Source organism: Pongo abelii (assembly GCF_028885655.2).
Source record: "Pongo abelii isolate AG06213 chromosome 18 unlocalized genomic scaffold, NHGRI_mPonAbe1-v2.0_pri chr18_hap1_hsa16_random_utig4-1074, whole genome shotgun sequence".
NCBI lineage: Eukaryota > Metazoa > Chordata > Mammalia > Primates > Hominidae > Pongo > Pongo abelii.
Genome location: NW_026946739.1, coordinates 1 through 19,889, shown reverse-complemented (window position 1 = coordinate 19,889; position 19,889 = coordinate 1). Strand labels below are relative to the sequence as shown.

Here is a 19,889-nt window from a genome sequence, read left to right as displayed (position 1 = left end):
CAAACTGTGTTCTACAGCATGTTAGAAGTTTCATCCTTCTAGTCAATGTCACATTTCAAGGCAAAGTCAATTTATATGTAAGTTAAACAAAGTGCTGTCACCAAAAATTGAGAATTATGTCTAATGCCAATCAGAAATGAAATAAATAAGTATTAGAGGATTTGCAAGTTAAAGCAACCATAGAAATGCTATTATCAGGAAGGAAAATGTATTACCTGCAGAGGTTACAGATAAGACGCTAGAACCCAGAAGAGAAAGGATCTCTGTAAATATTTCCATTAAGTTAATCAAGAGTGGCTGGGTACAGTGGCTCATGCCTGTAATCCCAGAATTTGGGAGGCCAAAGCGGGTGGATCACGAGGTCAGGAGTTCGAGACCAGCCTGGCCAACATGGTGAAACCCTGTCTCTATTAAAAATACAAAAAATTAGCCTGGCATGGTGGCGTGCACCTGTAATCCGAGCTACCTGGGAGGCTGAGGCAGGAGAATTGCTTTAATCCAGAAGGCAGAGGTTGCAGTGAGCTGAGATCGCACCATTGCACTCTAGCCTGGGTGACAGATCACGGCTCCATTTTGAAAAAAAAAAGAAATAAAGTTAATCAGGAGTGAGAATAGGATGAGTTTTTCACCCACAAAAGGAGATGAGATTCATGCAGTCTTTCAACATGCATTCCATCAATAGTGAACACCTGCTCTGAGCTAGGCCTAAGTCCCAGGAAATGGGTTACCAACCAGACATACCCCCTGATTTGCAGGTCACATTTTAGAGCAGATAAATGGACAGTAAACAAGTAAGTAAATTAAGATCATCTTAAATTGGGGGATGTTCTTTAGAGAAGCACTTCCACAAAGCTGAATCGCATCATAGACTATGACTGCCAGGTGGTAGGGAAGGTAATATCCCACATGCCTGTGGATAGCAGAGTTTCTGAGGCCTTGCGAAGTATTTAGTACTAAGATCTCTGTCTTAGGTCAAGTTCCCTAAAAGCAGAGCCTGAGGCAGGGATTGAGTGCATGTAATTCATTCAGGAAGATCCCTCAGGAGATAGGAGTAAGGAAAACAGGATATGGCAGGGAAGGAGCTAAGTGAGATGTGGTCTCAGCTGGAGACGGGCTCCTGTCTGATCTCACAGGGAGCTCCAGAGGATGAACTGCACCACCATGTTATCCCAGCCTAAGGTCTTTTGTTCTCCTGTGTCAGCCAGTCCCTGGCCAAGGGCTGCAGACTCTCTCGGGGCCCCAGCAGACAGGAGGAGAAGGAGCATGGTCTGCAGTCTACTCTTTTGTGCACACCCACCCACCTCTTCCCCAGCTGACACTGCTGGAGGAGTAGAGGGAAGAGATGTCATCTCCTCCCATGGCAACATGTGGGATGGCAATGGCCCTTTTCCTGTTGGGTGTAATCTGCTGCCATCTCTTGCTGTTTGCAGCCTGACACAGAAGGGTGAAGGTCACCAGGTTCCACTGACAGGGGTCTTTGTCTCAAGCAGCAACCCTAGGACCACGGCTCCCTTTTAAGATTCAGCCACATTTCATGACTGTCTGCAACACACCCCATGCCTCTGATGGAAGGAACCCAATGCCCCATGCTACAGCCATTTCTGTCAGACTGGGGTCCCTGATCTCAATTTCCCTCTGCATTCCCCAACTCTGGGCTCTGCAGACACATTTCAGATCCATCCTTAGTACCTCCCAGGAGGCAGAAGCCAGAGGAAATAATCCTTGCCCCAGTGCACCTGAGCATGTCACCTCACTGCATGCTCTTTCTCCCTCTCCAGGAAAAATCAAGCTTGTTGAATACTTACCAATGTGCCCACATGCATTTAGTCCCCACAACCACTTCATGGGGCAGCATTATCATCCCCAAGTTACAGACGAGGAAATTGAGGAGAGCATTTATATAACATGCATCTAAGTGGTGGACAAAGGATCTAACCAGGCAGTGCGGCACCAGAGCACACTTTTTTGTTCTTTAGGGAGATGGGGTCTCTCTCTATCCCTCAAACTGGAGTGCAGTGGCCTGATCATAGCTCACTGCAGCCTTGAACTCCCAGGCTCCAGCAATCTTCACGCCTCAGCCTCCCGAGTAGCTGGCACTACAGGCATTCACCACCAACCCAGCTAATTTTTAAAAAACATTTTTCTAGACATAGGGTCCGATCCCAAGCTCCTGACTTCAAGCGATCCTCCTGTCTCAGCTTCCCAAAGTGCTGGGATTACAGTCGTGAGCCCCCGCGCCCAGCCCAGAGCACACTTTTTTTTTTTTTTTTGAGACGGAGTCTCACTCTGTCGCCCAGGCTGGAGTGCAGTGGCAAGATCTCGGCCCAGAGCACACTTTTAACCACCATATCATTCTGCCTCTGGGTAAGTTAGTCAAGCTCTGTAGCTCATCAGATGTCTGTAGAGAGAAGGAGACATCAGTCTCCCCTTCTTCCAAACATCCCCATGAGCCCAAAGCTGAACCAGTTGCTGTAGCCATGGCATACAGCAGCCTCGGTCCTCTGGCCAGGCCAGAGCCACATCCCACCTCTGGATCCTCGGGTTGAGTCAATACATCTTGAACCAGCAGCGGACTGAAGCTCGAGGGGGAGTCAGAGTAATGTGATCCAGCCCACCAGGAAGTGGGTGCTGAGCAGGCAAGCATTCATCACCCACTGCACACACCAGGGAAGGCCTGTGGTGACTTAGTCCCACCTGCGGGCAAAGAAAAGAGTGCCTGCTCCGTGCCAAAATGTGATGCCCAACACTTTATCTTAAAGCTAGCTGACTTTGTAATCCCAGCTACTTGGGAGGCTGAGGCAGGAGAATCACTTGAATCCAGGGGTCGGAGGTTGCAGTGAGCCAAGATCATGCCATTGCACTCCAGCCTGGATGACAAGAGAGAAATTCTGTCTCAACAAACAAACAAACAAACAAACCAAAAAAAAGCTAGCTGGCTTAATCCTCACAAAGATGCCATCTACTTTTTGGCATTCTACAGGTAGAAACACTGAGACACTGGGAGATTTTACAACTCACCACCAGCCGGGTGCGGTGTCTCACGCCTGTAATCCCAGCACTTTGAGAGGCTGAGGCAGGAGAATTACTTGAACCCAGGAGTTCAGGACCAGCCTGGGCAAATTAGCAAGACCTCATCTCTACAAATTTTTTTTTTTTTTAAACTTAGGGCTAGGCGCCGTGGCTTACACATGTAATCTCAGCACTTTGGGAGGCCAAGGCAGGTGGATCACTTCAGCTCAGGAGTTTGAAACCAGCCTGGCCAACACGACAAAACTCTATCTCCACTAAAAGTACAAAACTTAGCTGGGCACAGTGGCATGTGTCTATAATCCCAGCTACTTGGGAGGCTGAGGCATGAGAATTGCTTGAACCCAGGAGTCAGAGTTTGCAGTGAGCTGAGATCGTGCCACTGCACTCCAGCCTAGGTGACAGAGTGAGACCGTGTCTCAAAAAAAAAAAAAAAGGTATGGTGGCACATGCCTGTGGCCCCAGCTACTCAAGGGGCTGAGGTGGGAGGATCGCTTAAGCCCAGGAGTTCAAGGGTGCAATGAGCTATGATTGTACCAATGCATCACTATATATACATATATATATGTGTATATATATATGTATGTATATATATGTGTGTATATATGTGTGTTTATATAAACATGTGTGTATATATATGTGTATACATATATGTGTATATATATGTGTATACATATATGTGTATATATATGTGTATACATATATGTGTATATATATGTGTATACATATATGTGTATATATGTGTATACATATATGTGTATATATATGTGTATACATATATGTGTATATATATGTGTTTATATATATATAAAAAACACACATGCACAGATTCACCACCAACAACTCAGAAATTACTGTCTCCCTCTATTCTAAGGAATTATTTTTCATTTTGCCATGTCTGAAGTTGGAATACACCTTACAATCACTGGAATGTCACGGTCTCGTTGGCAGCATTTTTCTGCTCAGTAGCCCATAAAATAATAGCACATCTTGTAACTAACAGTGTTGTAGATGCTATGAGATCCTGGGGAAGCCCAGAATCCTAGCTCCACCCTGTCTGACTCCAAAGACCACATATTTTTTATGCCTTTGGACTGGGGCACAGATGTAGACAACTCGAGCTTTGCTGATTGTGAGAAAGGTATGAGAAATAGCCCTGATGGAATTTTCTTCTTGTACTTGCAGGGGAACAAAGTGGCATCATTCCACTATTCCAGAGGAGGTGCTAAATACGAGGGTGAGGCTGTCAAGCGGTCCCTGGTGGAGTCCTACACTCACCCAAACAGCAATGAGAGAGAGCGGAGGGAGAACATCGATACTGTCGTGAACTGGTTCACCAAGGAAGACTTTGACTTTGTGACGCTGTACTACAGAGAGCCAGATAACGTGGGACATCGATTTGGGCCAGAGGCAGCGAACAGGAAGTTGATGATTCAGCAAATCGACAGGACCATCGGGTATCTGGTGGGAGCCACTGAGAAGCACAGCCTGCAGAGCACCTCAGTGTCATCATCACATGACACCATGGGATGACCACCGTGAAGAAGAGACCCAATGTCAACAAGATCCCCTTGTCCAATTACATCAAGTTCAGGGACTTGGTCAAGTTTGATATTGTGGGCTACGGTGGCTTTGGGATGCCCCTGCCCAAACTGGGACAAGAGGAAGACCTTTACCAGGCAATGAAGAATGTGTACGCTCACCTCCACGGCTACAAGAAGGAGGAGATTCCAGAACACTTCCATCTCTCTAAACATGACCAGGTTCTACTAATCATGATGTATGCCAACTCTGGTTACAGTATCAATGGGGTAAGTTCATTCTAAAATGAATAAAGTCACCTTGGATCTAGGAGACAACCATTAGGGAAGGGTGGTTCTGCAAAAATCAAACATAAGTACACAGCCGGGCACGGTGGCTCACGCCTATAATCCCAGGACTTTGGGAGGCTGAGGCAGGTGTATCACCTGAGGTCAGGAGTTTGACACCAGCCTGGCCAACATGGTGAAACCCCATCTCTACTAAAAATACAAAAATTAGCCGAGCCTGGTGGCACGCATCTGTAGTTCCAGCTACTCTGGAGGCTGAGGCAGGAGAATCGCTTGAATCTGGGAGGCAGAGGTTGCAGTGAGCCAAGATCATGCTACTGCACTCCAGTCTGGGCAACAGAGTGAGACCCTGTCTCAAAAAAATATAATATAATATAATAAAACAAAACAAAACAAAATAAAATAAGTGCACACACTAAGAGTTGTAGCCCACAGGGTCCTAAATGTTCCCCACCCCGCGACCAACCAATGCTGCCCCAAATTACCGTTATACAAAAGTAATGACCAATTCAACTTGACAAGGCTGATTTAAAAATAAAAATAAGGCTGGCCATGGTGGTTCATGCCTGCAATCTCTGTGCTTTGGGAGGCCAAGACAGGAGGATTGCTTAAGGCCAGGAGTTCAAGACAAGCCCGGGCAACATAGGGAGACCCCATCTCTACAAAAACAAACAAATAAATAAATAGCCAGACACGGCGATACATGCCTGTAGTCCCAGCTACACAGGAGACTGAGGTGGCAGGATTTCTTGAGCCCAGGAGGTCAAGGCTGCAGTAAGCTGTGATTGCACCACTGCACTCCAGCTTGAGCAACAGAGCAAGACCCCGTCTCTAAAAAATTAACAAATAATAAAAAATAAACACCACCTTCATTATTCAAAATTGTGCATAGCACTTCACTAAACATTGAATAGCAGTTCTTTCATTTTCGCCTTTCCAACAACCCTACAAAATAGATGCTATTAGTTCCACCATTTTAAAGAAGAAATCAAAACCTAGACAGAAGTGACTTGAGATTAAAAATGTAAGGTTGGGCTGGGTGCAGTGGCTCACACCTGTAATCCTAGCACTTTAGAAGGCTAAGGTAGGTAGATTGCTTCAGCCCAGGAGTTTGAGACCAGCCTAGGCAACACAGTGAAACACCATCTCTACAAAAAATGCAAAAAAAAAATGTAGCTGGGCGTAGTGGCACGTGCCTGTGGTCCCAGCAACTCAGGAGGCTGAGGTGGGAGAATTGCTTGAGCCCCGGGGGTGTCGAGACTGCAGTGAGCCATGATCATGCCACTGTGAGACAGGAAGCAGGGCTTGACTCCACAGGCAGGGCTTGGACACCAGAACAAATTGAGGACTAGCTAAAACCGGGCTGGGGCAGAAGAAGCTTTCCATCAGAGATGCCCACCAGTGTGCCATGTGAGTCTACTATTGCCATGGCAACACCCGGGGGTTACTGCCCCTTTCCATGGCAATGACCCAATGACTCAAAAGTTACTACAAATTTTCTAGAAATTCCTGCATAAACTGCCTTTTAATCTGCATGCAATTAAAAGTGGGTATAAATGTGATTGCAAACTCTCTGCCGCTACTCTCTGCCTCCAGGGTAACCCTGACCAACAGGAGCAATCACAGGGCTGTAACACTGCCTCTTCAATAAAGCTGTTTTCTTCTATACCTCCAGCTTGCCCTTGAATTCTTTCCTGGGCAAAGGCAAGAACCCTCAAGTGCTATTGAGAGGTGACAGCGTGCTGGCAGCCCTCGAGCTCACTCTCGGCACCTCCTCTGCCTGGGCTCCCACTTTGGTGGGAGTTGAGGAACCCTTCAGCCAGCCGCTGCACTGTGGGAGCCCCTTTCTGGGCTGGCGGAGGCTGGAGCTGGCTCCCTCAGCTTGCAGGGTGGTGTAGAGGGAGAGGTATGGGCGGGAACCGGGGCTGGGCGCAGCCCTTGCGGGCCAGTGCCAGTTCTGGGTGGGCACGGGCGGGGTGGGCCCCAATTTCTCACCTGGCCTTAGCTGCCTCCCCACAGGGCAGGGCTCCGGACCTGCAGCCCGCCATGCCTGAGCCTCCTCCCCACCCGCCATGGGCTCCTGCTCAGCCCGAGCCCCCCCGATGAGTGCCGCAGCCTGCTCCACGGCGCCCAGTCCCATCGACCACCCAAGGGCTGAGGAGTACCAGCGTGCTGGGTGGGACTGGCCGGCAGCTCCACCTGCCGCCCTGGTGCGGGATCCACTTGGTGAAGACCACTGGGCTCCTGAGTCTTGTGGGGACTTGGAGAACCTTTATGTCTAGCTAAGGGATTGTAAATACACCAATGGGCACTCTGTATCTAGCTCAAGGTTTGTAAACACACCAGTCAGCACCCTGTGTCTAGCTCAGGGTTTGTGAATGCACCAATGGACACTCTGTATCTAGCTAATCTAGTAGGGACTTGGAGAAATTTTGTGTCTAGCTCAGGGATTATAAATGCACCAGTCAGCACCCTGTCAAAACGGACCAATCAGCTCTCTGTAAAACAGACCAATCGGCTCTCTGTAAAATGGACCAATCAGCAGGATGTGGGTGGTGCCAGATAAGAGAATAAAAGCAGGCTGCCCCAGCCAGCAGTGGCAACCCGTTGGGGTGCCTTTCAACAATGTGGAAGCTTTGTACTTTTGCTCTTTGCAATAAACCTTGCTGCTGATGACTCTTTGGGTCCACACTGCCTTTATGAGCTGTGACACTCACCACGAAGGTCTGCAGCTTCACTCCTGAAGCCAGCGAGACTATGAACTCACCGGGAGAAAGAAACAACTCCAGACGCACAGCCTTAAGAGCTGTAACACACACCTTGAAGGTCTGCAGCTTCACTCCTGAAGCCAGCGCGACCACAAACCCAACAGAAGGAAGAAACCGAACACACCCGAGCATCAGAAGGAAGAAACACCAGACACGCCGCATTTAAGAACTGTGACTCCGCGAGAGTCCGCGGCTTCATTCTTGAAGTCAGTGAGACTAAGAACCCACCAGCTGCGGACACACTATGCTCCACTGCGGGGCTCCCCTGCCCTGCATCAACTGCACTCTGGCCTGGGTGGCAAAGAGAGACAGACCCTATCTTTAAAAAAAGAAAGAAATGTAAGGTTAAGTGCTGTCCCCAAGCCTGCGTGGCTGATCATTATACAGAGTACACAAAGATCACCAAAAAATTCACCACAAAGACCCCCCGCCACTGGTTCTCACTTGCCCATATCAAAAAATATGCAAGCCTGTTCATACAAAGACACACACAGATGCTCGTAGCAAAATTATTCATAATTGTCAAAAGGTGGCAACAACACAAATGCCTATCAACAACAGATAAATGGGCAAACAAGTACAGTCTACCCGTGGGATGGAATATTAATCAGCCAAAATATGGAATGAAGGGCTGATTCATGTTACAACCTGGATACACCTTGAAACCATTAGGCTAAGTGAAAGAAGCCAGACAAATATTAGATGATTATATATATATATATATATATATATATATGCCCAGAATATGAAAATCCAAAGAAACAGAAAGTAGATTAATGGTTGCCAGGAGCCGGGGTGGGGATAGTCAGGGGGAAATAAGGGGTGACTGCTAATGGATACAGGGTTTCTTCTGGGATAATTAAAATTTCCAAAATTGATGGTGGTGATGGCTGCACAACTCTGTGAATATATTAAAAACCACTGAATTATACACTTTATCTATTTATTTAGAGACAGGGTCTGGCTCTGTTGCCGAGGCTGGAGTGCAGTGGTGCAATCTCAACTCACTGCACCCTCCACCTCCCGGGCTCAAAGCATCCTCCCACTTCAGCCTCCTGAGTAGCTGGGACTACAGACACACACTACCATGGCCAGCTAACTTTTTTTGTATTTTTGGTCGAGACAGAGTTTTGCCATCTTGCTCGGGCTCATCTCAAACTCTTGGGTTCAAGCGATCCTCCCACCTCAGCCTCCCAAAGTGCTGGGATTACAAGTGTGAGCCACGATGCCCGGCCAAATTGTACACTTTAAATGGGTAAATTGCACGGTATGTGAATTACCTTTCAATAAAGCTGTTATTAAAAGCAGCTTTAAGGGCCAGGCATAAGTGCCATGCCTGTAACCCCAGCACTTTGAGAGGCCAAGGCAGGAGGATCACTTGAGCCCAGGAGTTCAAGACCAGCCTAGACAACATGGCAAAACCTGGTCTCTACAAAAAATTTAAAAATTAGGCTTGGCGTGGAGGCTCACACCTGTAATCCCAGCACTTTGGGAGGCCGAGGTGGGTGGATCACTTGAGGTCAGGAGTTCAAGACCAGCCTGGCCAACATGATGAAACCCTGTCGCTACTAAAAAAATTTTTTAAAAATTAGCCAGGCATGGTGGTGAGTGCCGAGGCAGAGGCAGGAGAATTGCTTGAACCCGAGAGGTGGAGGTTGCACTGAGCCGAGATTACATCACTGCACTCCAACCTGCTGGGCGAGAGAGCAAAACTCCATTTCAAAAAAAAAAAAAATTAAAAATTAAAAATTAGCCAGCGGTGGTGGCTCGTGTCTGTAGTCCCAGCTACTCAGGAGGCTAAAGTGGGAGGATTGCTTGAGCCCAGGAGGTTGAGGCTGCAGTGAGCCAAGATTGTATCACTGCACTCTGGCCTCAGCAACAGAACAAGACCCTGTTTCACAATTTTAAAAACAATTAAAAAACAAGCCTAAAGAAAACACAAAAACCAATGCTAACTGTGAGACATAAATGAGGTGGTCTATTTTTTGTTAACTACCAACTAAAAATTCATGGCAGAAACAAAGTTTAAATGATGCTATAGCCAGAGGCCGTGGCTCACGCCAGTAATCCCAACAGTTTGGGAGGCTGAGGCAGGTGGATCACCTGAGGTCAGGAGTTTGAGACCAGCCCGGTCAACACGGTGAAACCCCGTCTCTACTAAAAATACAAACATTAGCCGGGCATGGTAGCAGGCGCCTATAACCCCAGCTTCTCGGGAGGCTGAGGCAGCAGTATCGCTTGAACCCCGGCGGGGTGGAGGTTGCAGTCAGCCAAGATCGCACCATTGCACTCCAGCCTGGGCAACAGAGTGAAACTCCGTCTCAAAAAATAAATAAATAATTAAATAAATGATGCTATAAACCTCATGTGAGGGAAGACTGCACCAGGTACAGCTTGAAGAACCCTTGCTGTGAATAGGAGACAAATGCGATAATTATGTTGGCAACTTGCTTCATGTTAGCTTGTTGCAACTCCAGAGTGTAACAGGTATAAGAAAACTCATGGGGTTACTGTTTAATGTTGGTGGAAATATTCACATTAAAATACAACAGTTTATCATCTAAGGTATATTTTATCCTTCAAGTGGCCCAGAACACTGTGATTACTGCACACCAATCGCACGCCCATAGCTAAGGCCTTGCCAAGGAGAAATTCCACAGTCACTTGGCTATTTCTAAACCTGGTTTATGACGTTTTGTAACAGGATATCTTGACAGTAGCATGAGGACATTTAACGAGACAAGAACATTCCCCACTGGCCAACCAGATAGTTTCAGGGAACAGGATGCTGTGCTCAGTTTAATCTTCTGCTGAACCGACCATTAGACAGAAAATCCTTTGGGTCAATGCCTCTCACTGAATCCACTTCTGAGATTCCTGTCCACCTGCCTGCTTTGCAGTGCAGAGTAAAGTGGGCCTTCCTTGAGTCTCTTCAGGGACCAACGTGCTTGAGGCCATCATGAGGACATTCATTCTTTTCTTTTTTTTTTGAGAGAGTCTCGCTCTGTCGCCCAGGCTAGAATGCAGTGGTGTGATCTCAGCCCCCCACTGCAACCTCTGAACCTCCCAGGTTCAAGTGATTCTCCTGCCTCAGCCTCCTGAGTAGCTGGAATTACAGGCATGCATCACCAGGCCCAGCTAATTTTTCTACTTTTTGTAGAGACAGGGTTTCACCATGTTGGCCATGCTGGTGTCCAACTCCTGACTTCAAGTAATCCACCTGCCTCGCCCTCCCAAAGTGCTGGTATTACAGGTGTGAGCCAACGTGCCTGGCCGAGGGCTTTCATTCCTGATGGACTGCTCCATAGCCTCAGAGACAGTCGGACTGGTTTCTTCAACCAGAGCGGAGCAGACAGGAAATTTCTGTATCCACCAGGCCAAATATTAGACCAACTATTCAATGTACAGAGAGCATCACATTTCTTATATGCTAGAATATCTGTTGGTCTAAAATATATAGTATTGTAGCCAGCCACAGTGGCTCACACCTATAATTCCAGAGCTTTGTGGGGCTGAGGCAGGAGGTTCACTTGAGGTCAAGAGTTCGAGACCACCCTGGGCAACATAGCGAGACACCCCCAGCACCACCTGCTATCTCTACAAAAATTAAAATAATTAGCTGGTCATAGTAGTGTGGGCCTGTAGTCCCAACTACTTGGGAAGCTGATGTGGGTGGATTGCTTGAGCCCAGGAATTTGAGGCTCCAGTGGGCTATGACTGCATCACTGTACTCCAGCTAGACGTTGTCACAAAAAAAAAAAAAAGTGTTGCAATTGACATTACTTTATCATTTGAAAAGAGGGACAGACAAGAAAGGTATTTGGCATTTACCAAGCAATTACCCAGAATCCTCATCCCATCCTACCCCCACTCTTCCCCTAAAAATGTATGCATGTGTATGTATACCATAAAAAATACATCTATTTGGCTCTGGAACCAGATTGCTTGGCTTCAGTGACCTGATCTAGAATTTGTTCCTGTTGACTCAGTGCAGACAAGCTCTGTAACTCAGTTTCCCCTGCTGTAAAATGGGGAATGGCGCCTTTACTGGGCTGCCATGAGGGTAAAGGAGGTAACGTATATTTATGAAGCATTCAGAACAATTCATGATACATAGAAAGCTCTATATATTTGAGCTTATTATTACTGTCAGTACGATTATCATCATCTTGCTGCTTCCAATGGCTATGCTTTCTACATTCTCTTTCTTAAAGACCTTTAAATCCTTGGTATTCTCTCCACCACCACAGAGAGCAGTGTCCTTGTAGTTTAAATTCTCAAAGACTTCATGGATCTAACAAGCATGACATTAACTAAGGGACAGTTTTCTTTCAGGGGATTGGAATCTAAAATGGCTTTTTTATCGTTATTATTTTTCAGAGAATTATAATGTGTTTCAACAAAGGCAGCCATGGCTTTGATAGTGTCCTCATGGATACGAAGGCCATATTCAGAGCTTTTGGGCTAGATTTCAAGAGGAATCGCCTGGCCGAGCCTTTTAACAGCACCCACATCTACCCATTCATGTGTAAGCTCCTGGGAGTCACCCCCAAACCCACAACGGCTCCCTGGCAGTCACCCAGGAAATGCTCGTGAACTCTTATGACCAGCAGCCAGGTGAGATACAAAAGCAGCTGCCAGAAAACTGTCAACATAGTCTGCTTTGTCCTGAGATAGAAAAGAATCAAAAAGGGGTCTCATGGTGGGGAGGAGGGAATTCAAGCAGAACAATCCTGTTTCCCAGCAGCTTTGGAGCCGCAGGAACAAGATGCCAACAGCTCCAAACAGATAGCACGGGAGGTAGGGAATCCCTCGACCTGCTGGTAACATTTTACATAGTGCCTTTTAGGCAGAGGGAAGGTGCTTTTTAGAGAAAGTCAGGCTGTAATCCTTCCAGTCCTCAGGAAATCACTGTGTACAGTCTGCTCCCAAGATGCCCCTTCCAGATACGGAAATCAGCCCTCCTTCAATAGCACAGAAAGCTCTTCATAGGGGAGGAGCAAAACCCTGCTGTTCACTCGATGCTGAAAAAAGGAGAGGGGAGAGTCTGAAACGAGACTGCAAATTCTCAAGTCTTCAAACCCCTTCAATCTGGGTGACACAAAGGAAGAATAAAATCATCTCAGAATTTGCTGTTGCCTTCTTTTGTGGGTTGTTTACGCACACTGGCTATCTTTCCTTTTGCCAGGAGAGACTTGGATACTGTCCAGTGATCTAACGAGGGCTTAAAGCAATTACATGCAAGAAGAAGTAATGGGCTGGCCACAGTGGCTCATACTTGTAATCCCAGGACTTTGGGAGGACGAGGTAGGAGGATCACTTGGGGCCAGGAGCTTGAGACCAGCCTGGACAACATAGTGAGACCCTGTCTCTACAATAAATTAGCTGGGTGTGGTGTCACATGCCTGTAGTCCCAGCTACTGGGGAGGCTGTGGTGGGAGGATTGCTGGAACCCAGGAGTTTGAGGCTGCAGTGAGCTGTGATTGTGCTACGGCACTCCGATTCCTGCCTTAAAAAAAAAAAAAGGAAAAGAGGGGAGGGCAGGGGTGATACACATCCTTTCTCTTCTTGTAAGCCACTGCCCATGATCTCCTTGTGAACATACAGGAAGCAGTCTGTTTTGTAGAAAACTAACTAAATGAATGACCAATTCACCAAATTATGGAGGATTTTTCTTCTTTTTAAGTTTTGAAGTTTTGCTACAACTATTTTGTAGCCCCTCCCCTGTCTCACATCCCACTGGGAGCCTGGGATAAGCTGCGTCTGACTGTCAGTTACTGATAAGCAGGACATCCCACAAACAGATTTTCAGCGAATTGGCTTTCAGCAAATTGATCATTTGACAAAGTGGTCATTAGGCAAATGGGTCATTTGGCGAAGAGGTCATTTAGTAAATCGGCTTTCAATGACTTGCCCTATGAGATTTCTCTAGAGTGAGCATTTTCTCGGGTTAAATGTACATTTCATTTCCATAATTAATACTCACTAGTGGCTAGATGGGAAACTTCCCAGGGAACCAGGAGCAGCCAGAACAGCCTCTTAATAATCAGGTAATTAAAAACCCTCTGGCTTCTTAACAGGAGCGTAGGTACAGAGGGCAGCTGCTCTGCAAGGCGCAGTGATCGGGCTCAGCATTGTCACAGGAGCTCTTGCAGTTCTGTTTGTTGCTAGTGTGACATACACAGCCATTCGTCGGAAAAAGGACTGAGTGGTCTTTGGGTCTCCTGTAGTTCATCATCATATGTTGTGATAACCCATGACACCTCCTTGCTACATGCCACGGGAGGTCCAGCACTCCAAGAACCCAGCAGCCAGGGCCGGCTTCATGGGCTTGCAACATGGACAGCCCCACAGGCACACAGAAGAGTCCCCACTGTGGTTTCATAATCTGCCATCACCATTTGAAATTCTTTATTTTTTAACAAGGGTGGCCAGGGATAGTGGCTCATGCCTGTAGTCCTAGCACTTTGGGAAGCCAAGGCAGGCAGATGGCTTGAGCCCAAGGAGTTTGAGGCCAGCCTGGGCAATATAGCAAGACCCCATCTCTACAGAAAATACAAAAATTAGCCAAGCGTGTAGTCCCAGCTACTTGGAGGCTGAGATGGGAAAATTACCTGAGCCCAGGGAGGTCGAGGCTGCAGGAGCTGAGATTGTCCCACTGCACTCCAGCCTGGAAGACACAGCGGGATCTTGCCTAAAAAAATAACCACAAGACCAGGCGCAGTGGCTCATGCCTGTAATCCCAGCACTTTGGGAGGCTGAGGCGGGCGGATCGCTTGAAGTCGGGATTTTGAGACTAGCCCGGCCAACATGGTGAAACCCCACCTCTACTAAAAATACAAAAATTAGCTGGACAAGGTGGCGCAAGCCTGTAATCCCAGCTATTCAGGAGGCTGAGGCAGGAGAATTGCTTGAACCTGGGAGGAGGAGGTTGCAGAGAGCCGAGGTCACACCATTGCACTCCGGCCTGGGACACAAGAATGAAAATCCGTTTCCAAAAAAAAAAAAAAAAAAAAACCACAACAACAACGTGGCTGAAAACAACAGAAATGTATTGTCTCACAGGCCTAGATGCTAGAAGCCCAAAATCAAGGTGTCAGCCGGGCTTCGCTTCCTCTGAAACATGTAACACAGAATCCTTCCTGCCTCTTCTGCTTTCTGGTGGCTGCCGGCCATGCTTGGTGTTCCTTTTAGATGCATCGCTCCAATCTCTCCTCCCTCGTCACATGGCTGCCTCCTCCCTGTGTCTCTGTCTTCACCTCACATTCTCCTCTTTTATTTTTTTGAGACGGAGTTTCCCTCTGTCACCCAGGCTGAAATGCAGTGGCACAATCTTGGCTCACTGCAACCTCCGCCTCCTAGGTTCCGGTGATTCTCCCACCTCAGCCTCCTGAGTAGCTGGGGTTACAGGCACCAGCCACCACGCAGTGCTAATTTTGTATTTTTAGTAGAGATGGAGTTTCACCATGTTGGCCAGGCTGGTCTCGAACTCCTGACCTCAAGTGATCCGCCCACCTCACCCTCCCAAAGTGTGCTGAGATTACAGGCATGAGCCACCATGCCCGGCCCTCATTCTCTTCTTTTATAAGGACACAAGTCATTGCATCTGCCCCCTCACCACCAGCCCCCAATCCAGTATGACTCATCGTTACTTGATTACATCTACAAATACCCTATTTCCTGATAAGGTCACATTCCTGGGTATGGAGGATTAAGATTTCCAATTTTTTCCCTGACTCAATTTTTTTTGAGTCAGGGCCTCACCGTGTCACCCAGGCTGGAGTACAGTTCTGTGATTATAGCTCACTGCAGCCTCAAACTCCTGGGCTCAAGGGGTCCCCTGACCTCAGCCTTCCAAGTGGCTGAGACTACAGGTGCACACCACCATGCACAACTAATTATTATTATTATTTTTTTTTGTACAGGTTAGGTCTCACTCTGTTGACCAGGCTGGTCTCCTGACATCAAGCGATCCTCTTGCCTTGGCCTCCCAAAGCACTGGGATTACAGGCATTATCCCGTGCCTGGACCACTTTCTGCATCTCAATCATTGTATCATTAGCCTGAGCTGCCCATATTCCTCATTCTGCCCATCCCTGACCAATCTCCTTCTTTAACATAACTTCCATCTCGATATCATGGGGCCTGCTGGGCACTGCAAACAGCCTAAGGAAAGTGGAAACTTTACTTAACCTTAAATCCTATTACAAAGTCCACACTGAACGTAATTTATATTTGAACTATAAAATTTTCTGTAAGTTGAAACATGACCTATAAAGGTCTCTACACCCTGAAGCAACGTTTTAGAAAGAAATCAATTGGTCCTTTTCTGCACAAACCATTAACCATAGGAGAGATAAAGGAAAAACTTCAATGTACTGATTGAACTTCCATGCCCATAGCTTAACTTCTAAAAGGCAACCATTCCATACTGTTAAACTGCCTTAGGTTGTTATTGCTGTTATTAAAGAGACCCTCAAAGCCAGAAGTTGAATCTTGACTGTAGTTCTTGCATGTACACACACACTCTTGCAACTGAAACCACTCAGATTGTCCTAATGCTGCTCCCCATAGCAACACCACCTGGAATTTTACGTTTGGTTGTAAGCATCAGTCCTAATCTTCACTTGCGTCCGAACACACCGCACCTGTGAGAGCCCCGTGACATTAAAAAAAATCCCTTCAGTGAGTCCGGGGATGGTGGCTCACACCTGTAATCCCAGCGCTTTGGGAGGCCAAGGCAGGTGGATCATGAGGTCAAGAGACTGAGACAATCCTGGCCAACATGGTGAAACCCTGTCTCTAGTAAAAATACCAAAATTAGCTGGGCATGGTGACGCATGACTGTAGTCCCAGCTACTCAGGAGGCTGAGGCAGGAGAATAGCTTGAGCCCGGGAGGCAGAGGTTGCAGTGAGCCGAGATCGTGTCACTGCACTCCAGCCTGGCAACAGAGGGAGACTGTCTGAAACAAAAAAAAATCCCTTCAGTGCCTTGATCCTTCCAGATTCAGATCCAAGATAGATGACATTTGTCCCTCATCAGAGCCCGCGCACCAAGATAAAGATTTCTTCTGGCCAGGCGCGGTGGCTCACACCTGTAATCCCAGCACTTTGGGAGGCAAAGGTGAGTAGATCACCTGAGGTCAGGAATTTGAGACCAGCCTGGCCAACGTGTTCAAACCCTGTCTCTGCTAAAGATACAAAAATGGCCCGGCATGGTGGCTCATGCCTGTAATCCCAGCTACTCGGGAGGCTGAGGCAGGAGAATCGCTTGAACCTGGGAGATGGAGGTTGCAGTGAGCCAAGATCGCGCCGTTGCTCTCCAGCATGGGCAACAAGAGAGCAAAACTCCGTCTCAAAAAAAAAAAAAAAAGAAAGAAAAAAAGATTTCTTCTGTGTGCATGGCTCAACTCTGTGGTCCGCTAGGGTCCTTCCTCAATCTGCTTCCAATCTATGGACTCAGGAAAGACTGAACCAACCTAGATTTATTAATATTTTAGTATAACATAATACAGTGTTACTTATTATAGCATTGACCATATATGCCCTTTTGCTGCTTGGAGGAAAGGCAATTAATAGCTATTATGTGAGTTAATAAAATAAGCCCAGGATTTATAACTAACCTGTTCCCATTGGTTTTCCTTGTCTCCTGCAGGCAGAGAGGTGATCAAAACAGCAAAAGCAAAGCAGGGTCCCTGGCCCAGTTCTGAAGCCAACCTTCCTTAATCACCCAGACCCATCCCTGGTTAGGACTTGCTGTGGATTCTCAGGCGACTCCATCTCAGGATACGGGGACTGAGAGGGTGTATGCAACATCTCAGACCCAGAAACCGTTGATTCTGTCTAAAAACACAGCAAGAACCACATCCCACCCTCTCGATTTAAATGAAAGTGTTTGGGGGAATAAAAGATGAACCCCTTTTTTTTCTCAGATCTTGCGCTCATTTGGTTCTGGTGGGGAACAACAGCTATGAGAGAACAAGTGTATTCAATTAGAATTAATGCCCCTCTCTTATTCTCACAGCTGAGCAGGGCTCAAGTGCCTCTCATCTGAAAGGGATAATAAGATTTAACCTGTCTCCTCATCTACCTTCTGCAAGTATACTTAACAAATTAGCTCTCGGGACTCTTCCAAATGGAGTTTTCTGAGGCATTTGCTAAGGTAAACGTTTTAGACTTTGAACACAGTTCAGATTTCAGGGGCAGTACTGAAATCTGAACTGTGTTGCTAACTGCCCTGCCTTTCAACTCAAGACACAATAACTTTGAACTAAAATAATTATATTTTTGTTTTCCACTCTGTCCCCACGTCTGTATCACCACCACCCCCAATCCCACCCTACAGGAGCTAACTCCTTCCTGTCCCTGCAAGATCAAAACTCCTCCTGGAAGCCCCGCTAGCTGTCTGCTCGCCTTCGTGGCAGATACCGCTATTGTACTTTTATACCCATTTGTGTGATAAGTACTTCAATGTCCACTTCTTCCACGAGCCCCTGAGCCCCTGGAGGGCCTGGACCACACCTAGTTTTTCTCACCGTTACATCTCCCTTGTCAGGCACATGCTAGGCGCTTAATAAGTATTTGGTGAACGAATGGCTTGTTTGGTGACAGTCCAAAGGCTGGGAGACAGAGGGAAAGCTCCCTCCTGTTGGGCCCCAGACGGGTGGCGCTGATGGAGAGGAGGCTAGGTTAAGGCCTCCAGGACCGAAGCGCGCACCCGTAAGGCCCCTGCCAAAAACACCTTCCTGAAGGCGGAGGAACTGCGAGAGTGCCTAAGTTGGCCCAAGGCCTGACCCGACAATCCCAGGGACCCTAGCCCTAACCGGACCTGCCTCCCGGGCCCCAAACCCGGACTCGGCCCCGCCCGAAGCTCCGGATCCTGGGGCCCGCCCCTGGCCCCGCGTCGGCAGACCGTGGCGTCGCTCCTGGGCCCGCCACAAACCCTCCGCAGGTAACGCGTCCCGAACTTGAGCCACACTCCGATCCCCTCCTCAAACCCCTTCCCGTTTCCCACATCCTGGACCCCTCGCTCCATCTCGGCCCCGCCCCAAACCCAGCTCCGTCTCGGCCCCTGAGCTCAGCCCCGACCGGCCTCCGAGTCCCTGGGTCCCTCCCGACACCGGCCCCTCCCTAAGCTCCGCCTCCCAGGGCCCGCCTCCTGAGCGCAGCCCGCAGCCCCGACTCGGCCACGCCTCCCAGACGCTGGGACCCTCCCCACGACGGCGTGTACTAAGCTCCGCCTCCCAGAGTCCGAGCAGCGCCTGGCCATGTCTACGACATAGTCAACGCCCCGCCCCGGCCCCGCCTTCTGAGCCCTTCTCTGGGTCTGGCCTTAGCCCCGCCCTAAGACCTGTCTCCTGGGCTCTGCTCCGAGTCCCGCCTCCTGAACCCAATGGCGTTTATCCCCGCCCTAATGCCCGCCTCCAGGACTCATCCTGCCACCACGCAAGGCCCCGCCTCCAGGACGCCACCAACCTGGACGCTTCCGAAGCTCCGCTTCCAGGATCGCCTTATCCTGGACCCGCCCCAGGACCCGCCAACCGGGACTCTCCCCAGGACCCTCCCCAACGACGCTTATCCTGGCCCTACCCCAGGCCTCGCCCTCATGACGCTCATCCTGGCCCAACCCCAGGCCCCGCCCTCATAACGCTCATCCTGGCCGCGCCCTAGAGTCCGCCCCCAGGACGCTCCTCCTGACCCTACCCCCGGGCCCCGCCCACTCTCTGCCCTCGCGCACTGCCCTGCGCCCGCCCCTCTTCAGTCCAGGCCCGGCTTCCGCCCGGTCTCCCGAAAACCCTGTGGTCCCGCCTACGTCATGGCGCCCGAGGAGAACGCGGGGACCGAACTCTTGCTGCAGAGTTTCGAGCGCCGCTTCCTGGCGGCGCGCGCACTGCGCTCCTTCCCCTGGCAGGTGGGCGGCGGGGCGAGCGGAGAGGCCCGCGGGGCTCGCGGGAGTCCAGGGGCAGACGGGATGGGTCTTCGTGCTGAAGCCCCGGGCGCCCCCGCCACGTGAGTTCCTGGGTTCCCGTCGGTCAGGGCCTCGCCACCCGGTCCCCATCCCTGGGGCCTGGCCAGAGTCGCTCGCACCCCTCTTGCCCCGCGAGCTGGCGGTGGAAGCTGGGGGCGTCTCCGCCGTCTTGGGGGGCAGAGGCGCTCTCGGTGTGGGGTACAGTTCACGATCATTTTCACGACTTTTTAAAGGCAGTAATCGTTCTGGTCACTGGGAGACAGCTGCCTTCGCCCATTCTAAAAAAGTCAGCGCCCT

General features: G+C 48.9%; 1 pseudogene; it reads right to left on the bottom strand.

Moving 5' to 3' along the window:
- LOC129053942 (small ribosomal subunit protein eS24-like) overlaps nt 1-19,226 on the bottom strand; it is a 105,281-nt pseudogene extending 86,055 nt beyond the window's left edge.
- Nucleotides 19,227-19,889: the final 663 nt, after the last annotated feature.